The 19,746-nt window shown below is 39.2% G+C and overlaps 1 pseudogene across 1 annotated transcript; it reads right to left on the reverse strand.

The window, feature by feature from the left end:
- Positions 1-15,938: 15,938 nt before the first annotated feature.
- LOC693392 (heterogeneous nuclear ribonucleoprotein A3 pseudogene) lies at positions 15,939-17,494 on the reverse strand (annotated as a pseudogene). Its single transcript, XR_009874.5, has one exon. The product of XR_009874.5 is annotated as a heterogeneous nuclear ribonucleoprotein A3 pseudogene (transcript).
- Between the last annotated feature and the right edge of the window lie 2,252 nt (positions 17,495-19,746).

The raw sequence follows: 19,746 nt of genomic DNA on the forward strand, positions 1-19,746 counted from the left end.
TAGAAGCACACCCGAGGAAGAAGAAGGTAATATTCTCTTTGGTCCTTCATATATTCAACTTCCTTTCTTCTCTTCTTCCCTCCCTCTTTTCCGTTATTAACTTCGCCATCATTCAATGATGGAAAAAGACAAAATAAAAAGAAACCAAAGAAGAGGAGAATGGATAAGAAAGTGAGAAAACTGAGATCTGGTTCCAGTGTTGTTAATGGCATATCTTGGGCTTATGCATGCATGCTTTTATTTATGGCTGTTCAGAAGTGTCTCATGAACAAGCCAGCTCTATTGCTCTATAATCATAGTTGGATGATAACCCTCATTTACTGGGTGCTGAAGAAGCACTAAGGGGTTGTCTTGAAGGTCACTCACTGTAATTCCTCCATGTCCAGCCAAAGATGGTGACATGACTCCCACTCTGTCACCTTTCAGCTGAGAACAGTAAACATTTGTTATCTCACAGTATAGGACAGGAATTTAAGAGTGGCTTAACTGGGTGATTCTGGCTCAGGGTATCTCATGAGTTTGCAGTCAAGATGCTGCCCAGGACTGCAGTCATCTGAAGGCTTTACTAGGGCTAAAGGGTCTACTTCCAAGAGGGCTGACTCAAATCGCTTTTGGCAGGAGGCCTTAGTTCTTTTCTACATGAATCTCTCCCTAGGGTTGCTTGAATGTCCTCATCATCTAATACGTGATTTCCTTCAGAGCATGTGATTCAAGAGAGAGCAAGGAAAGGAAGTTGCAGTGTCTTAGAAAAACCACATCATCACTTCTGCAATATTTTATTAATTAGAAGCAAGTCATTATGCCCAACCCACCCTCAATAGAAGGGGAATTAAGCTCCACCTCTTGAAGAAAGAAGAATCAGAAATTTCTGTGCATATTTGAAAACCATCACACATGGTATCATCAGTATAGTGGATTATGGTGTTGATGTGCAGAGTATCCAGACAGTCCAAGTCCCTTTGGGTTATATTGTGACAGAGGGCACAAGAATTAGCCTGCTCAACGCTGTAAAAGTCTGTGTCATTCCTGTGCTTTTGTTTCGCTTTCTTTACAGGAAAAGAAATTAATACATTTGCCAGTGAATGCAAGGTACCTGAGGCCAGGTTAATCAGTTTGTTCTAGCAAAGATATATCTCGCATAACAAAAGCAATTGGGGCAACTATTTGGTTGAATTTATTATCCGCCAGGATCAGAACAATTTTTGCAAGGGCCTGACAGGTGAATTAAATGAGGATGAGTGAGGGCTATCACCCTGCATCCTTTAGGTCTTAAAGAGAAGCACTAATCTCTGCCATTCTTCCCAGGATGCAATATCACTTTCTTATTTACTATCTTAGTAAGAAAGTGAATTTTGTTTCAGATATTTCTCTTGGTCTCCCCTACTAACATAGCTTTTACCCCACAGTACAAGGAATCACTGCAGATGTTCTGCCAGCTGCCAAGGATATCTATTCCAATTACACATCAGGAAACCGAGAAATGACCCTTTCCTACTTTATTTTTCTCCATAGCACTTGTCATTATCTAACCTATGTTACACTATTCATTTTATTTATTATTTGTCTCCTCAATGAATATTCTCTATAAAGGAAGGCAGTTTTGTCTTTTCTTAACTGATATTTTTCCCCATGATTACAAATTACCTAACACATCATTGCCATTTTATAGTTCTAGCACATAGCAGGTGTACAATAAATATTTGCTGAATGAAAGAATGAATATGAATGTTGCTGTCATTGAATAATATGAATGTTGTTATTATTGTTCTAATTGTCCCTAAGATTTTTCCGCCTCCCTCAGCAAATGTGAATCCAAGTGTGAAACATTCATTCTGGGGCAAATTAGGGAAAGGTTTCCACAAAGGATCACAGATTGCCATTGCACTTCAAGTCTTTCATGGTGCACCAGCACGTGTGTTGAAGAGGTAGAAGACAGACCAGGAGGGGCACCACTTCAAGGTTCTCAGCACCTTTTATATCTCTCTCTTCCCTCAATATGGGTTAAAGTACACATATTTAACCTCCCACATTTTTCACTGGTAATTATTGGTGTTTTGGGATCACACACACACACACACACACACACACACACCAAGGACATACATTAATTCTGAAAGACGCTGTGGTTTAAATCATAGATAGCAACTAGTTTGGCCTCCTAGAATCAAATTGCTTATTTTTAAAGTATTTGAATTAGTCATAAAATATTTAAATACTTTCAGGCTTCTTGTGAAAAAATAGAAAGATCTGGCTATTACCAGTTTTACTAGTTCCTAGAATTGAATGCTCATTTTTGGATGGGCATGTGCTTTCCATTTTATTACAGTCCTCACCATTCATTATTGTCTCCTTCACACTGAGGCTGAATGACAGCTGTCATTCATCAATGTATGGGTGAGACCATTTTCCTTACAGTTAAGAAGAAAGTGATACCATTTTTATATCTAAGTCCTTTTCAAAGTTGGAAAAATAAAATATAGACAAAGAGGAACATATATATTAAGAGAAATGGAAAAAGAGTGTTTTGAGGATGTAAGGGGGAGCAAAGATCATGCCGAAGCATTTAATATATAACACGCGAATGAAGTATGACTGGGTCCATAGAGTGCAATTGAAGGTGTCAGGACCTTCAGTTTGCAATTCTTGCTCTAACTCAATAAAAATAAACAAATCATATAGTCTACTTACCTCATAATTTGCATGGTACTTCTTTCCCTTTTTAGGGAAAGATTACAGATTTTTAAAACTGTAATTCTCATTATTATGTAAAGCATTTTAGTTTCTTTTCTTCATATTAACTTCTTCCCCCCAACACACATATAGACCCATTCATCTCCCAAGTTTTGCCCTTTGGGAATAGAAATACAGAACTCTGTATTTCTCTTCTGTGGTTTGGATGCTTCTACCCCTAAACATCATGTTGAAATTTGATCCCCAGTGTTGGAAGGGGGGCCTATGGGAGAGGTTTGGGTCACGGGGTTGGATCCCTCATGAATGGTTTAGTGCCGTCTCTTGGTAATGAGTGAGTTCTCCCTCTATTCAAAGAGCCTTGCACCTCCCCAAACCCCCCTTCCTTCTCTGACCATGTGAGCTCTGCACAAGCTAGAATCCCCTTCTTCCACCAGGAGTCAAAGCCACTTGAAGTTTTCACCAGAAGCAGATGCTGGTGTCATGCTTCTTGTACATCCTGCAGAATCATGTGTCAAATAAACATCTTTTCTTTATAAATTACCCAGCCTCAGGTACTCCTTTATAGCAATCCAAATGGACTAAGATAGACTCATTGCTAGTTCATACGCTTTATGACTGTTGAGTCCTTATTTATACAAAGAAAAGCTTTGCAATTCTGGCTCAGAAAAGATTTAATTAAAATCTTAGCTAAGGCCCCTCATTCTCTTTACTTTCAATATGGAGAAAAGAAAGAGAAGTATTTATTTTTCCAGTAACTTTCAGTTGATAATTTTAGGATTTAATAACTAAATTATAACAGCACAAGTAAAATTTTATGTTGGTAATGTAATTTCTGGGATGCCCTTAGCTAGTAAATACACTTGGTGATTAGAAAAATGGAACACCAGGCTGGGTGCAGTGGCTCATGCCTGTAATCCCAACACTTTGGGAGGCCGAGGCAGGTGGATCACCTGAGGTCAGGAGTTCAAGACCAGCCTGGCCAACATGGTGAAACCCCATCTCTACCAAAAATACAAAAATTAGCTGGGTGTGGTGGCACACACCTGTAATCCCAGCTATTCAGGAAGTTGAGGCAGAATTGCTCAGCTTCTGATCAATTTGCGAGATAATTGCTTGAATCTGGGAGGCAGAGGTTGCAGCGAGCTGAGGTCAGTCATGCCACTGCACTCCAGCCTGGGTGACAGAGGGAGACTCTGTCTCAAAAAAAAAAAAAAAAAAAAAGAAAAGAAAAGAAAAGAAAGGAAAGGAAACGAAGGAAAAGAAAGGAAAGGAAAGGAAAGGAAGAAAAGGCAAGGCAAGGCAAGGCAAGAAAAAAAAAAGAAAAGAAAAGAAAAATGTAACATCAGGTAGAACTATCCAAGTGTTTTTGTTTGTTTGTTTTTTGTTTTTTTTTTCCAAAGCCAAACACAAATCCATCACAATTCTGGCATTGACTTTAAATGATAGGGTATTGGGTTATATTTGTCAATCTCTTGTAAATAAACCAGGGTGTTTTATATTTACCTGAATATGTCTTTCTACCTCCACCACCCTTTCCTTCTTCATTCAAGTCAATTATAAAAGTAAGGCAGTTACTGAGCCCAATATTCACTGATAACAAAGCAGGAAGCTTATGGGTATGAATCAGAGTGGGGATGACTCATCAAAAGCCAAATGTTTGTATGGAAAGCTCCCCTAAAATGGCACAAAAGCAAATATTTATAAATATGTTAAAAAAGCATTGTGGAACTCTTGGGAGGAGGGGTTAAAATATTGCCACACATTCCTAATTACACCATTACAATAAAACATTGCTTTGCTATCATGAAGTTTGACCCAGGCTCTAAACTCTTTAGAAATGGGGTTGCTATAATTGGCTATAATTAGGCCTGATCCTGACTCATAGTGCTTCTTATTTTGAGATATCACTCTATTTTGATAACTTCAGTCTCTCTCTATTTTTCCTTTTTTTTTTTTTTTTTTTCTTGAGACAGTCTCACTCTGTTGCCCAGGCTGGAGTGCAGTGGTGCAATCTTGGCTCACTGTAACCTCTGCCTCCGGGGTTCAAGCAATTCTCCTGCCTCAGCCTCCTGAGTAGCTGGGATTACAGGCATATGCCACCATAACAGGCTAACTTCTGTATTTTTAGTAGAGATGGGGTTTCGCCATGTTGGCCTGCCTGGTCTCAAACTCCTCACCTCAAATGATCCGCTCGCCTTGGCCTCCCAAAGTGCTAGGATTACAGGCAGGAGCCACCATGCCCGGTCTGTTTTTCTTTCCTATTTTGAAGACAAGGTCTTGCACTGTTGCCCAGGCTGGGGTTCAGTGGTGTGATCATAGCTCACTGCAGCCTCCAATTCCTGGCCTCAAGTAATCCTCCTGAGTCAGCCTCCCAAAGTGCTGGGATTATAGGTGTAAGCCACTGCACCCGGACTATCTCTATTTTGAATGCATCAAAAATGCATGTGCTACTTATGACAATTTTAAGTTTTCTGTAGATATTCCTCTTAATTGCAATCTGTACAGAGGACACAAGAAAAGGGCGATTAAAATTGGAAATTTGTTTCTTGATGAGGAAATCTTTACTTCAAGTAATATAAGTATGTATTTAAATTCTGCACCAGAATGTTGCCTATTTTTTAAAACGACTTTCTTTATCCTCCAAGTAAATATAGAATGGCTGTTTGCTTTAATTCTAACAGATACTTTTGGCACATTCCAGGTTCTTGCTTAGACTTCTTAGGTTCTCCTTTGAAAGAGTCCGTTACCCAGACTGATCTGGGGTCTATGGTAAGTCAGCTCCTGTTAGAAGCTGCCTTCAAATAGGAGGTGATGATAGAGGTGGTGGAAAGCTAGTGTTTCTCTCTCTGGTCCACATTTGAAAAGGCATCAGATATTCGGGAGGTAATTAGGCCAAGGGGCAAGCCCTCCTGCTAAACCAAGCTTTCTGTCCCTTTTCTGTGACTTCTACTGGGGATATGGAGTTTGTTGGCATATTTTAAAAAGGACATTGAGCCATGTAAGTATCTATGATTGAACTCATCATTGAAGTAGGAAGCAGTACTCTTTCAGAATTTTATCTTGTATACAAGAAACCAGTGGAAAGTACTTAGGATGATGGCTGTAAGAGATGCAAGTAAAAAGGCTACTATCAAGGAAAGATAATGTCATCTTGGATCTGCATAGTTGGGGCTTGTGTTATCTATTTCTGTTGTAAAAACATGTGAGTCTATGCGGACCATGGTTACAGATACAACCCTGCTTCCTTCAGTCAAGATCATGAGAAAATTGGTTCTCTGGGTAACCGGATTTCCCAGATTTCTGAAGTTTTGCCTATTAAGCACAACAATGTAAATAAAATAAAATAACAAAATAAAATAACCATAGAAAGTGGAAGAATCTCTGTGGAGTATGGCAGAAAGGGTGGGGCAAAAGATTAGAAGCTTTAACTTCTGTATACTCTTCTGTATAAATACATTTTAATTTAACCAATATGTATTACTTTTACTATTTTAAAAGTTTACTTGAAACCATTTTTATATAAGTAAGTGGGTTGCACACTTTTGCCTTTCTAAACAGAGCCACAATGAGATTTAATTTGATGATTCACCATCATCATTATAAAAGTCAATTCCTCCGTGTGCCATAAAGCAATGGCAGCCTCAAACCGTCCTGGAGTATATGGAATGGTTTGTTCCTACACTAACTCTCCTCAAATTTTTTATTTGCTTCTCATAAATTTTCTGCTGTTTGCTTTGCTATGAGATGGTCAGCTGTCATTCCACATGGACAGAATTTGGCCTGTGTGTAGCAGCCTCCCTTAAGAAAAATTTTGTTTTAGAGACAGGATCTGGCTGTGTCACCCAGGCTGTATGTGGTTCAGTGATATGAGCATAGCTCACTGCAGGTTCAAACTCCTGGGTTTAGTAATCCTCCTACCTCAGCTTCTCAAGTAGCTGGGACTATATGCATGAGCCTCAGTGCCTGGCAAGAATTTTTCTGTTTTAATTTAATGCTCCAAATTAGCTAAGTGGTTGATAAGTCACGTAAACTAACTTGTTAGAAGCGAACATAAAATAAAATTAAATGGGCAGATAGTGAATACCAAAGGGTCACTCTTGTGAGCAATGTACCAAGAATATAGCTTTCATGCATTTATTTGAAGGTCTCTCTTATTCTTTCCATCTGGATCTCAGCTATGTTTTAGATATTATATGTCACCAGATAAAAGAGTTATAGATAAAGGAAGTGATGTTCTGCTGTCATTTAATAAAATGACTTCCAACATTTCTTCCCCACTTTGTGAAAGTATTCAGTGGCAGTCCAGGTAGATGCATGCGATGTTGAATTGAAGTTTTCCTCATTCTCCAGGCTAATTGAGATGATGGACCTGGATGTGCTGCCAGTTCTAGAATAATGTCTAAATCAGAAGTAATTGCCAGCATTTGGATAACCAATGATTCATTTATAGTAAATGTTCCCTGGCTTTTATGCTCTCAGTACTCTTGAATATGTATCAGGTTTACCAAGTCCATATGAAAAAAACATACATGTAGTCTCTAGTCTACTAGGTAGATCAGACGAGACCAGCGGATTCACAGATACATGGAAATAGATCAAACACGTAGCATGTGTTTGAAAGGAATGCTTTAGTTAGACAGGGAGTGGGGATTTTTTGACAATCCTTCTGAACGTGAGTCAGACTGTAGGTTTGCATGGGTGAGTGTGTGGGTGTATACATCTGTGGGTGTCAGAAAGAGACAGCCAGAGATAGATGGCTGCAGTTCCTAGCTAGTAAAATGACTATAATAGTAAAACAAATTTAAAGGCATGGAGTTTTATGGAGCCCTTTAAAGCAATTTTGATAAACAATGTCTACAGACTTATCTGAAATACCAATCGCTTCCTGCAAAGAATTTAAATTACCCCTCCTTATACAATACCAGACAATTTTCATTTACCACTTATTTGAAATTTGGTAATAATCACAAATGAAACACTATCTTCCATTCCTAGCAGTCAACATTTTTTTAAATGAGAAAATTGAGATAAATTGCCTGTATTTCTCATCTAGAAAATGACCTTCAGCTATTTATAGGCCAAGACATGACAATAACTTGCCAAAGAAAAAAGAACTAAAATGGGTAACAGGAGAAGCAGAATTTTATCTACAGTGATAACAAGTGATTTCTGATACACTTACCAGCATCTAGTAACTGGGCAACACAAAAATATAAAAAGAGGAAATTGCCTATATAATTACTTGCCTGGTTTTACCTGGGAGAATAATGTGGATGACATGGAGTCTATGCATAGAAACTCCATTTAACAAGAAATTCCCAGATCCTCATTGTTTTTGACAATTCCATGATTGTATTGCTTGGCCCTGGCAAGTTTGAATTTATGTGCAAGTTGAGAGCTTACAAAGCTACACAGAGTATCACCTGAAACGAAAGCAAATAACCCCAGAAAGAAAAAGATGATGGCTCGATATGCACAGACTGGATCATTCAGTGTGCTGTTCTGAGCCCCTCTGGTGTGCCTCCTCCCCATGTTTGTTTCTAGAATTCCGGCCCTGCACCTGTCCTCAGAAATCTCAACCCTCGAATTAACAGTTAAAGAAGCTAATAGACACTGTTTGTGCTAAGTGCTGTTACACGGATGTCAACAGAGGATGCAATTATTAATTCTTCACCTACCAATGGTGGGTTTTTTTCCAAATCAGAACGATTTTTTCTAATTATAAAAATAATGCATGCTCATTATAAAAATTCAGATATGATAGAAAAGTATCATTTGCTCACGTAAGGAAAATTCACTTAAAGCTATTAGACACTAAAAGGAGAAAAGAATCAGGGCTTCCTTACATATTCCTCCTTTGTAAGCAAACCTCTCCACTCCTTGCCATACATCACTTTTCATTATTAACTGGAGGAGAAAAGGTGACACAATGTACTTGCCTAGTGGGCCAGAGACCTGGCTCACTCTTTGTTACTACTACCTTTATGGCTATGCACTATTATTAGTTTTCACATAATGTAAGTGAAATATAAATTTATTTCAGGAACTACTTTAGGCTTGGAAAAATCCAAAACAATTGCATCTGCTTCTTGTGCGTTAGTAAGATCACTCCTGCACTCATAAGAAGGAAGTTCTCGCCTCTATTCTAAAGTCCTGATTCTTTATCTCTCCTTCCCTGTCACAATTAGGAAGTCAAATCCCACTTAACTGGTATGTGGATGAGTAATGGTAGCCACGAACCTTCACTAGGTTTGGGGCTCTTGATGTGGAGGATGAATAAGATGCAGAGAATGTGAGAGCCTTGTGCTAGTCAGAGCAGGATAGACTTACGTTGTAGTTACCCAATTAATCTGAATCTACAGCAGCTTAACACAAGAAAGGTTTGTTTCTTGCTCGTGCTACATGTTCATCATGGATGGGAGGGGCCCTCGCTCTAGGACTCAGGATGATGGAGGTTGTGCCATCGTGCAGCTGCACCTGCTCCCTATTACCAGGCCCTCCTTTTTTTTTTTTTTAAACCATTAATTCCAATTTGAGTTGGCTGAAAATAGCAACATGCCTGGATTTGTCAGGCCAATTTCTGTAACAATTAGTTGTCTCTGGTTTTTAGAATTCTGGGCAATTTTTCTTTTGTTTATCTCAATGTTATAGTTTGTCTATAATCTCAGGGGTTCAAGACAATAGAATTTAAGCCAGGTGTGGTGACTCATGCCTGTGATCCCAGCACTTTGAGAAAGCTCAGGAATTCGAGACCAGCCTGGGCAACATAGTGAAACTCCCTCTCTACAAAAAATACAAAAATTAGCTCGGCGCGGGGGCCTGCAGTCCCAGCTACTCGGGAGGCTGAGGTGAGAGGATCACTTGAGCCTGGGATACAGAGCTTGCAGTAAACTGTGTTCACACCCCTGCACTCCAACCTGGGTGACAGAGTGAGACCCTGTATCAAAAACCAAAACAAGACAATAGAACTTATTAATTGCACATGTAATAGTTCAGTGTGGCTATTCGATGAGCTGCCTTGCATAAGGTGACTCGGGGACATGGGCTCCCCCTTCCTCTGTCATCCCCCAGGCCTTTAGAGTCCTCTGCTGGTTCCTCTATATCGGGCAGACAGACACAGAAGAAAAGGATCAGGGGCCAGGGTTGGAAGCAGCATATATCATTTCCACCCACATTCTGTTGGCCAGAATTCATGATTACACTTAACCTCAAGGGAGCCCGGGAGCTGTAGTCATCTGTGTGCACAGGAAGAAAAGGAAGAGATTTGGTGACAGTCTCAGAAGAGGAACTAAGAAATCTGACTGCAGTTAGATATGTCTGAAGAAAAGAACATTATTTCTATTGCATTGTTCTTATTTCCTTCATTTATACTTAGATATTGTTTCTCACATGTTTATTTCATTTTCTTTTAAAACCAGCTTTTAAAAATGTTAATATCCTGCTTTGTTGAAAGTGTACAAAGATGAACATAATAACACTTAGCTGGTTGGCATGTACACTAACATAATCTTACTGAAGGGAAATTTGTGTATATGAATCAAAAACCTTTAAAGGACTCTAGTGACCAATTCTACTTCCAGAATTTTTTCCTGGGGAAATAAGCAGGTAATAGAAACAGATGTATGGATTTATCATAGCATTGCTTATGGTGGTGAAACACTTCCATGACATAAATGTCCAACAATTGGAAGTAAAATAATAATGCTACTTTTAATAAATATCATGTGGCCGTGAATGATACCACAGATGTCTATTTAGTGAAATTGAATGATATTCCTTACACATTAAGAGAAAATACAAGTTCACAATCTCTGTGTCTGGAATATTCCCATTGCAGTTTTTCAAAGGATGATTTTACATGTGATTTGCATGTAACTCACATGCCTACACAAAGTATCACAAGCCAGCTGCCTCTGCAGGTTTCCTACTCAGAGAAAAGAAAGCAGACCATTGTCAGAGTGAGGGAGGTGAGGAATGAACAGCAATATATATATATATATATGTGTGTGTGTGTGTGTGTGTGTGTGTGTGTGTGTGTGTGTGCGCGCGCATGATTTTTTACCTAATTATTTTTCTCTGGGCATTCTGAATCTGGGTGAGTTTCTTTTTTTCCTTTTTTGCTCACTTGTGTTTTCCATATAAACAGGTGATGTTGTCTAAAAAAAGAAATATTTCTTATTTTAAAGCAAAAACCCCAAACCCTTAATATTTAAAACAAAAACACAGTTTTAACTCATAGGTATCTCAAAGAAAAAACAAAACAAAATACCACCTGCTTACCCACACTGGCTTGGATAAAGGGCAACAAACGTCTCTTCCAGATGGACCTTGCCTGAACACCTGGAGGAATCTAGACTGGGGTGTGGGGTGTGTGGGGGTGGGTTACGTGCCATATTCTTGACTGGGCCCTTGTCTCTGCACCGGGCTTAAGGAGATTGTAGGGTCCATGCATAGTTGCTGTTCATTCCTCACCTCCCTCACTCTGACAATGGTCTGCTTTCTTTTCTCTGAGTAGGAAACCTGCAGAGGCAGCTGGCTTGTGACACTTTGTGTAGGCATGTGAGTTACATGCAAATCACATGCAGAGTCACTCAGAATCCTTTCTCAGATGGTCCAAGTCAAGAATATTTGTCTTGAGTCTGCAGTATTACACCTAAAAATGGGCATGCACCTATGATATTTCTCTTAATTTCTTCCAGAATAAGTCAAATTACTGTAAGAAGAGGTTTCAGCTTTTAAGTTCACTATTCTTTTTGGAGTTATCCATGCATGCATGCTTACAAAAATTAAATTATTTTCAAAGACAGAATAATTTTTCCACACAGTTAAACTCAAAGTAAGTGAAGAGCTAGAACATGATAATTTCCTCTAAGAATAGACATTCTTTATAGTTCAAATTACTTGCAATATGGATTTATAATAGCTGAAAGATGGGACAAAATTTTAATCACCTTCAGTATTAAGAATAGTGATTTTATGAACTGTAGACTTCACTCAGCAAAATCACACATCTCTGTCACCTACACATTGTTTCTTTCTTACCTTTTTTTTTTTTTTTTTTTGAGACAGAGTCTCACTCTGTCGCCTGGGCTAGAGTGCAGTGGCGCGATCTTGGCTCACTGCAAGCTCTGCCTCCTGGGTTCAAGCCATTCTCCTGCCTCAGCCTCCCGAGTAGCTGGGACTACAGGCGCCCGCCACCACGCCCAGCTAATTTTTTTGTATTTTTAGTAGAGAGGGGATTTCACTGTGTTAGCCAGGATGGTCTTGATCTCCTGACCTTGTGATCCACCTGCCTCGGCCTCCCAAAGTGCTGGGATTACAAGCGTGTGCCACCGCACCCGGCTACAAAGTTCACATCTGTTAAAATTATATTCGTTAACAAATTAATTCAAAGAAGTGTACTATTTATTTAGAGACAAAATCTCGCTCTGCCACCCAGGCTGGAGGGCAGCAGGGCAATCATGGCTCACTGCAGCCTCGACCTCTCAGGTTTAAGTGATCCTCCTACCTCAGCCTCCTGAGTAGCTGGGACTAAAGTGTGCATGCCACCATGCCTTGCAAAAGAAGTATACTTTTTGAAAGACATTATTTACAATAAAAAATCAAAGCCAATCTTGGTTCTCTATATAAAAATCAACTTGTATTACATCAGTATACTCCTCAGAAAATTATTATAAAACTGAGACAAAACAGAACATACTAAAATATCCGTTTGTTTGCACCATTTCAACACCCTATACTTGCCTAGGTTGCCTTTTGGTTTTTCAAACAGGATGAAAAACAGGAAATGCTGATAATTACATGCATCTCTTGTTGATTTTATTGATTAGCAGTAAGTTAAGAATTTTATTTTTAAGATAAGATATTAAGGAAGATAAGATGTTAACTCTCATAATCACTTAAGATTTTTTTAATTTTTTTTAGAAATGAGCCCTCTATGTTACCCAGGATGGCCTCAAACCCCTGGGCTCAAGGAATCCTCCCACCTCGGCTTCCCAAGTAGCTGAGACTATAGGTGCTGGCGACTACACCTGACTCACTCAGAATTTTTACAGTGGGTAGGAGAGAATTAGTCCCTGAGGGGAGGGGAAATAAAGTGCTAGTGTTGGGGTGAAAGGTCTAGGAAAGAGACTAGTGGTGGACCCGTTGCCTCCTTCATTTTCCTGGTAGGCTCTGGCTGTATGTTTCTATAAGCTACTGTCTTGCTAAGATGCCTTTGCCACCATGAAGGATGTTGGGATCAACTAAAGGTGTCTTCTGGGGATAGCCTTGAGCTCAGTCCTCAATGTTATTCTCCTTTCTGAGACTATGTCTCCTCATCATTGGCTACTACCCTTGAGTGCCAGCTCTAAGTGCTCATCCTCTGCTCCTGATTCACCATTCCCAGTGTTTCACTTCCTCAGTTCCATCATCAACCATCAGTAAAAGACCTTGGTTATTCTGGGACTTTCATCCTCAACCACTGCCTGGGGCTGGCTGCCCAGAGGACACGGTGCTTTTCCATGGCTGAAAATAGATGTGTGGGGCAGGTTTGCTGTCACCAGCAGAAAGCAGAGAGAAAGCAGCTTGCTGATCTCACCTGAGAACGACCCTACAACCATGTAGGGATCAGTGGGAGGGGCTAACACAAGTATAAAGGTACCTGAGTGTACAATTTGCTCTCTGATAGCCAGAGACAGTAATGGGCAAGAGAAAAGAGAAAAACTTAGGGGAACTGAAACTTATTTTGTTTTGAATCTATTTGACAAATAAGCTGTCTGATGTTTTCTTATACACCCACTCATGTTCTCACTAGCCCTCAGCCATCTTCCAATCCCACCCTTTCATACAATTCTGCCTCCAGCACATATCTTTTGGCTCACTACCCTGATTCTCCCACCTGCCAATCAGTGAACCTATTTCCATACTTTTGAACTCTTCACTGTTACCCCACAGAACAGCATGATGCATGACATGCACGTTGCTTATCTATGGGATGTCCCTCGAGCATGCAGGCATTGTTGCATCTGGAACAGGCTTTTCTATAGGTGAGCAGGTTCTTCAGTTAACCTGTGTGGCTATACTGTTACATTATGGAATGTGTAAGTGTGTGCACCTCTACTGTGTGGACAGTTGAATCCTGATGGTGCTTTAACTCAGTCATTTTATGTACACACTGCAGATTCCTTGTATGTAGGCATGAACATGCCAAGAGGTGTGCTGATCTGGGTATCTCTGCTTTAGGGACCTGGGTGGTGTTCGTGTGTGAGTCTGCATATGTGTACACCTGGATGTGTGTCTCAAGGCCCTGCTGATCGCTTCCTACAAAGTTTGACTGTATGCGTCCAAATCATTCCACTTTATTAATATTACTCTTTTTTTCTTTCTGAACAATTTATTGTGGCAAAATATGTATAACATGAAGTTTGCCATTTTAACCAATTTTTTCTTTTCTTTAATTTTTTATTTTTTATTTTATTTTATTTATTTATTTATTTTAGAGACAAGGTATTACTATGTTGCCCAGGCTGGTCTTGAACTCCTGGGCTAAAATGATCCTCCTGCCTCAGCTTCCCAAGTGCTGGGAGTACAGGCATGAACTGCCATGCATAGCTATTTTAACAAATTTTAAGTGTATCACTTAGTAGCAGTAATTACGTTCACAGTGTTGGACAAACAATAACTGTTCCCCATCTAAACAGAAATTCTGAAACCGTTAAGCAATAACTCCCTCTCCTTCTCTCCCCCAAGTCCCTGATAACCTCTAATCTAATCCACTCTCCGCCTCTATGAATTCACCCATTCTAGATATATCATATAAGTGGAATCATGCAATATTTATCCTCTTGTTTATGGTTTATTTCATTTAGCATAATATTTTCAAGGTTCATTCATGTCATAGCATGCACATAACTTCATTTCTTTGGCTGAATAACGTTCCACTGTGTATATATATATCACATTCGATTTTTTCATTCATCTGGTCACAGACAGTTGGGTTGTTTTCATCTTTTGGCCATTGTAAATAATGCTGCTATGAACATTGGCATTCAAGTATCTGTTCAATCCCTGTTTTTAATTCTTTCGGGTATATACCTAAGAATGGAATTGCTGGGAAAGGGAGTAATTCTAAGCTTAGCTTTTTAAGGAACCACAACACTGTTTCAACAGTGGTTGCACTATTTTACATTGCCATTAGTAATGTATGAGGGTTCCGGTTTCTCCACATTCTCACAATACTTCTTTTATTTTCTTTTTATTTTATTATAGCTACTCTAGTAAGTTCAAACAGGTATCTCATTGTGATTTGGATTCACATTTCCCTAAGGATTATTGTTATAGAACATTTTTATGTGCTTATTGGCTATTTTTATATTTTCTTTGGAGAAATGTCTATTCAAATCCTTTGCCCATTTTAAAATTGGGTGGCTTACCTTTTTGTTATTAAGTTCTTTATATATGCTGTATATTTACCCATTTTCAGATATTTTTATTTACAAATATTTTCTCTAATTCTGTAAGTTGTCTTTTTTCTTGATATCATCCTTTAATGCAAGAAACATTTTAGTTTTGTCCAACTTATCTATTTTTTCTTTTGTTGCTCATACTTTCAGTGTTATATCCAAATCAAAAGTCATGCAGATTTATCGCTATGTTGTCTTCTAAGACTTTCATGGTTTCAGTTCTTATATTTAGATCATTGATACAATTCGAGTTAATGTTTTTATACGATGTGAGGTTGGGTTCAAGCTTCATTCTTTCACACGTGAAAATCCAACTGTCTCAATATCATTTGCTGAAAAGACTGCTCTTTTTCCATTGACTGGACTTGGCACTGTCTCAACATCATTTGCTGAAAAGACTGCTCTTTTTCCATTGACTGGACTTGGCACCCTTGTCAAAAATCATTTGGCCACAGAAATACAGGTTTATACTTGGACCGCAAATTCTAGTCCATTGGTCTATGTATGTCTATCTTTATACCAGTACCACACTGTTTGGATTACTGTAGCTTTATAGTAACTTTTGAAATCAGGAGTGTGAGCCCCTGACTTTGTTATTTATTTTCAAGATTGTTTTGCCTATCGAGAGTTCCTTGTAATTTCATATGTATCAGCTTTTCCATATCTGCAAAGGCAACTGTTGAAATTTTTACAGAGATTGTGCTGGATCTGTAGATTGCTTTGGTAGTACTGGCATCTTAACAGTGTTAAGTTGGCCTACCCAGGAATATGGGATACCTTTCCATTCATTTAGGTCTTCTTTAATTTCTTTTTTTTTTTTTTTGAAAAGTTAAAAATTCCTTAATTTTTTATTCCTGGTACCACTACCACAATTTACAGGGCAATATACCTGATGTAATGAAAAGAAAAAGAAAAAGACAAAGCTACAACAGATAAAAGACCTCAGGAATGTACATCTAATTGACACTACATTGCATTAATCAATAGCTGCACTTTTTGCAAACTGTGGCTATGACAGTCCTGAACAAGAAGGGTTTCCTGTTTAAGCTGCAGTAACTTTTCTGACTATGGATCATCGTTCCTTCTGTGGCAGATTTTTACAGTTCCTCTAATGCATTTGGGACGACTGTCTCAAAGTAACCTGCAGCTTTCCTGACAACTCCTCGCTCTCTCTCCTGCTAAGAACTGTAGCCCTTTTCTGCTGTTTTTAGAACCTTCTGCTACCATATCCACCACTTCCACCACCAGATCCATAACCACCACCATAGGGACTGCCCGAGCTTCTTCCACCAAAACTGCCCCCTTTCATGGGTCCATAATTTGACTGCTGTTGTCCACTATAATTTCCAAAATCATTATAGTTCCCACCACCACCATAGTTACCGCCAAAATTTCCTCCTTCATTGTAACCATCATATCCTCCACCACCGCCACCATATCCACCACCTTGGTTTCCATATCCTGGTCCACCACCACCATAGCCCCCTCTACTACTATAACCAGGACCACCGCCATAGTTGCCACCATCACCTCCAAATCCATTATATCCACCATCACCTCCTCCATAACTACCTCTGCTACCACCACCTCCACCACCATAGCCTCCTCTTCCACCAAAGTTTCCACCACGGCCAAAATTACCTCCACCACCTCCAAAGTTTCCTCCACGACCCATAAAATTGCCAGATCCACCTCCACGACCTCTCTGTGATCCAGCAGACTGCATCTCTTGTTTAGAAAGGGCCTTTTTCACTTCACAATTATGCCCATTAATAGTGTGGTATTTCTGAACAACAATTTTATCAACTGTATCATGATCATCAAAAGTTACAAAAGCAAATCCTCTCTTTTTTCCACTCTGCCTGTCTTCCATAACTTCTATGGTTTCAATTTTGCCATACTTTTCAAAGTAGTCTCTCAAATTATATTCTTCTGTATCTTCTTTAATACCACCAACAAAAATTTTCTTCACTGTTAGATGGGCACCAGGCTTTACAGAATCCTCTCTAGAAACAGCTCTCTTTGGTTCCACTACACGCCCATCAACCTTGTGTGGTCGAGCACACATTGCTGCATCCACCTCTTCAACACAAGAATAAGTCACAAAACCAAAGCCCCTGGAACGTTTTGTTTGGGGGGTCTCTCATTACCACACAATCTGTGAGTGTGCCCCATTTCTCAAAATGTTCTCTTCAACTATCATCTGTAGTTTCAAAGCTCAGACCACCAATAAACAGTTTTCTCAACTGCTCTGGTTCCTTTGGATCATGGCCCTCCTCCCCCCGGCGGCGACGGCGACGGCCGGAGTCGGGCTGGGGGCGACCGGGCGGCGGTTTTACCTCCATTTTGAGACCGGACTCCTTCTTTAATTTCTTTCAGCAATGTTTTGTAGTTTTCAGCGTACAAGTCTTTTACCTCTTTGATTAAATTTTTGTTTTGTTTTTCTTTATAGCACTTTTTTGTCTTGTTTTTAATTGACAAATAAAAATCATATATATTTACAGTGTACAACATGATATTTTGAAATGTGTGTACCTTGTGGAATGACTAAACCTAGCTAATTAACATATGTATTACCTCACCTAGTTATAATTTTTTTTGTAACGAGAAATCTTAAAATCTACTCTTTTGTGATTTTCAAGTAAACAAAACATTGTTATTAACTATAGTTTTCATATTGCACATCTCCTTGGTTAAATTTCTTCATAGGTATTTTACTCATCTTCTCCTTTGAGTTGACTTGAAATCCTCCCCACTGTGTTTTACTACACTATAAGGCATCCATAGCACATAGAATAGTGCCTAGCACATAGCAGACACTGAACAAAGGCTAATTGAACATTAGAATCTCCAAAATGATAGGATCTTAGAACTTTACAAAAACAGTCATACAAATTCCATTCTTCTATAGACAAGGAAATGATGTTCAGAGAGATTAAGTTGCTTCCCCAAATAGCACTGCTAGCTAGGGGTAGAGCTGGATGTTCACATCTCCCGAGAGTTTTCTGTGGACCAAAATGTAATCATTATATGCCACGATTCTGTCTGCTAGAGTAAATAAATGGGTGTGTTTATAAACTTGAGTGCTTGTCTTTGAGGATGAAGATTTTTAAGTGTCTGTTTCTTTATTTTCTGAAATGAATCTTAAAGGGTTGGTGTACCTACAAAACTACAAAACTAGTTTGCATTAAAAACAAAGTATCGTGTACATATTTCAGCCAATGAGCTAACCAGCTGGACACATAGCTGAGTTCACAATTATCTGGAGATATATATCAATGAGGGTATTATATATAGAAGTCTCTATAGGTGTGTGTATGCGTGTGTGTGTGTATGTGTAGTAGGTAAGATGGCTGAGTGTTTTGGGAATGAATTAACACACTAGAGTTTTCCATGGTGAGAGCAGATGATCTTCCACAAGGCCTTAACTCCTAAAGAATTTGTTTCATTATAGAATTATTTCCATTTAGAGAAAGAAGGGAAAAGAGAAGAACTGTGTCCCTGTTTATCAACTGGGGAATTCCTAATATGCTGCTTTTAAAAAACATATTTATTAGCTTTTTGGCTGTCTCCCAAGGTAAGGGCAAATCAACCTGGGGCAGTGTTTAGCCTTGCTTTATTTCCGTCCTTTTCCATGCAGTTGGTCAGTCTCCAGTAATTCTCTTAACTGTCGTGACGCAGACTTCTCTCAGAACTTCCCAAAGGTGTTTGGTAATCATTGGTCTGGATATTGTCTCTGAGCCAATGATGTGAGACCAGAAACTCTCTGTTCCTGGACTTGGAGAGTTGCAGAGGAGAATTTCTAGTGCCTATCCGATGTTCTTTTTTCTCCTATCCTTACTGATAGCTCCCCTATTTTGTGTGTGTGTGTGGTTGCGGGGGGCAATAATGTGCTCAGGAAAAACAAGTCAACTACTACAAATCAAACAAACAAAAACTACATTTCTAATTCTCATTTGCAGCTACAGATTGTCGTTGAACCCAGGTATAAGTAAAAGTTTTTGGATGGGGCTTTCAGGAAAGACCTTTAAAATGGAGCTGACAGTTGACAAGTGCCTTTAGCCCTTTGTACTCTGCCCTTCTTCCTGACTGGATTATAGCCGTGACACTCTGGAGGTAGAGTAGCCCTCCTGTAACCACAGGCACCTATGAGGGAGAGGTTAAGATGTCACGGAGATAGCAACATGGTCTCTCTTCGCTGCTGAGCCAATGCCCGCTACCACCTACCTCTGAAATTTTTGTTACACAAGAAAAGCCCCAGATTTGTTTAGGGGAATCTCCTTCACCAGTAGCTCAATTCAATTCCTAACTAATGTAAGAGCTTAAAGAGCTCCCTGAGATAACTTGAGTCAATGAACTCCTACATATCTTATTGGCAAATTGGACAAATTTAGAGTAAATGTTATCGAAGAATTCTGAGAAGCCAAGAAAATGGTGGTGATATAAATCTGAGTTTGAACATACCCTCTCCCAAAACAATAAAGAAGACCAAATGAAACTACATAAAACCCATGTCTTCTACATAACCAGAAGACATAAAATGTCCAAATTTCAAATTAACTGTAAATAGAAAAATAAACACCAAACCCCAGCAAGTTGCCTCCTCCACTCC

This window comes from Macaca mulatta, chromosome 12 (genome assembly GCF_049350105.2).
Source record: "Macaca mulatta isolate MMU2019108-1 chromosome 12, T2T-MMU8v2.0, whole genome shotgun sequence".
Classification (NCBI taxonomy): Eukaryota; Metazoa; Chordata; class Mammalia; order Primates; family Cercopithecidae; genus Macaca; species Macaca mulatta.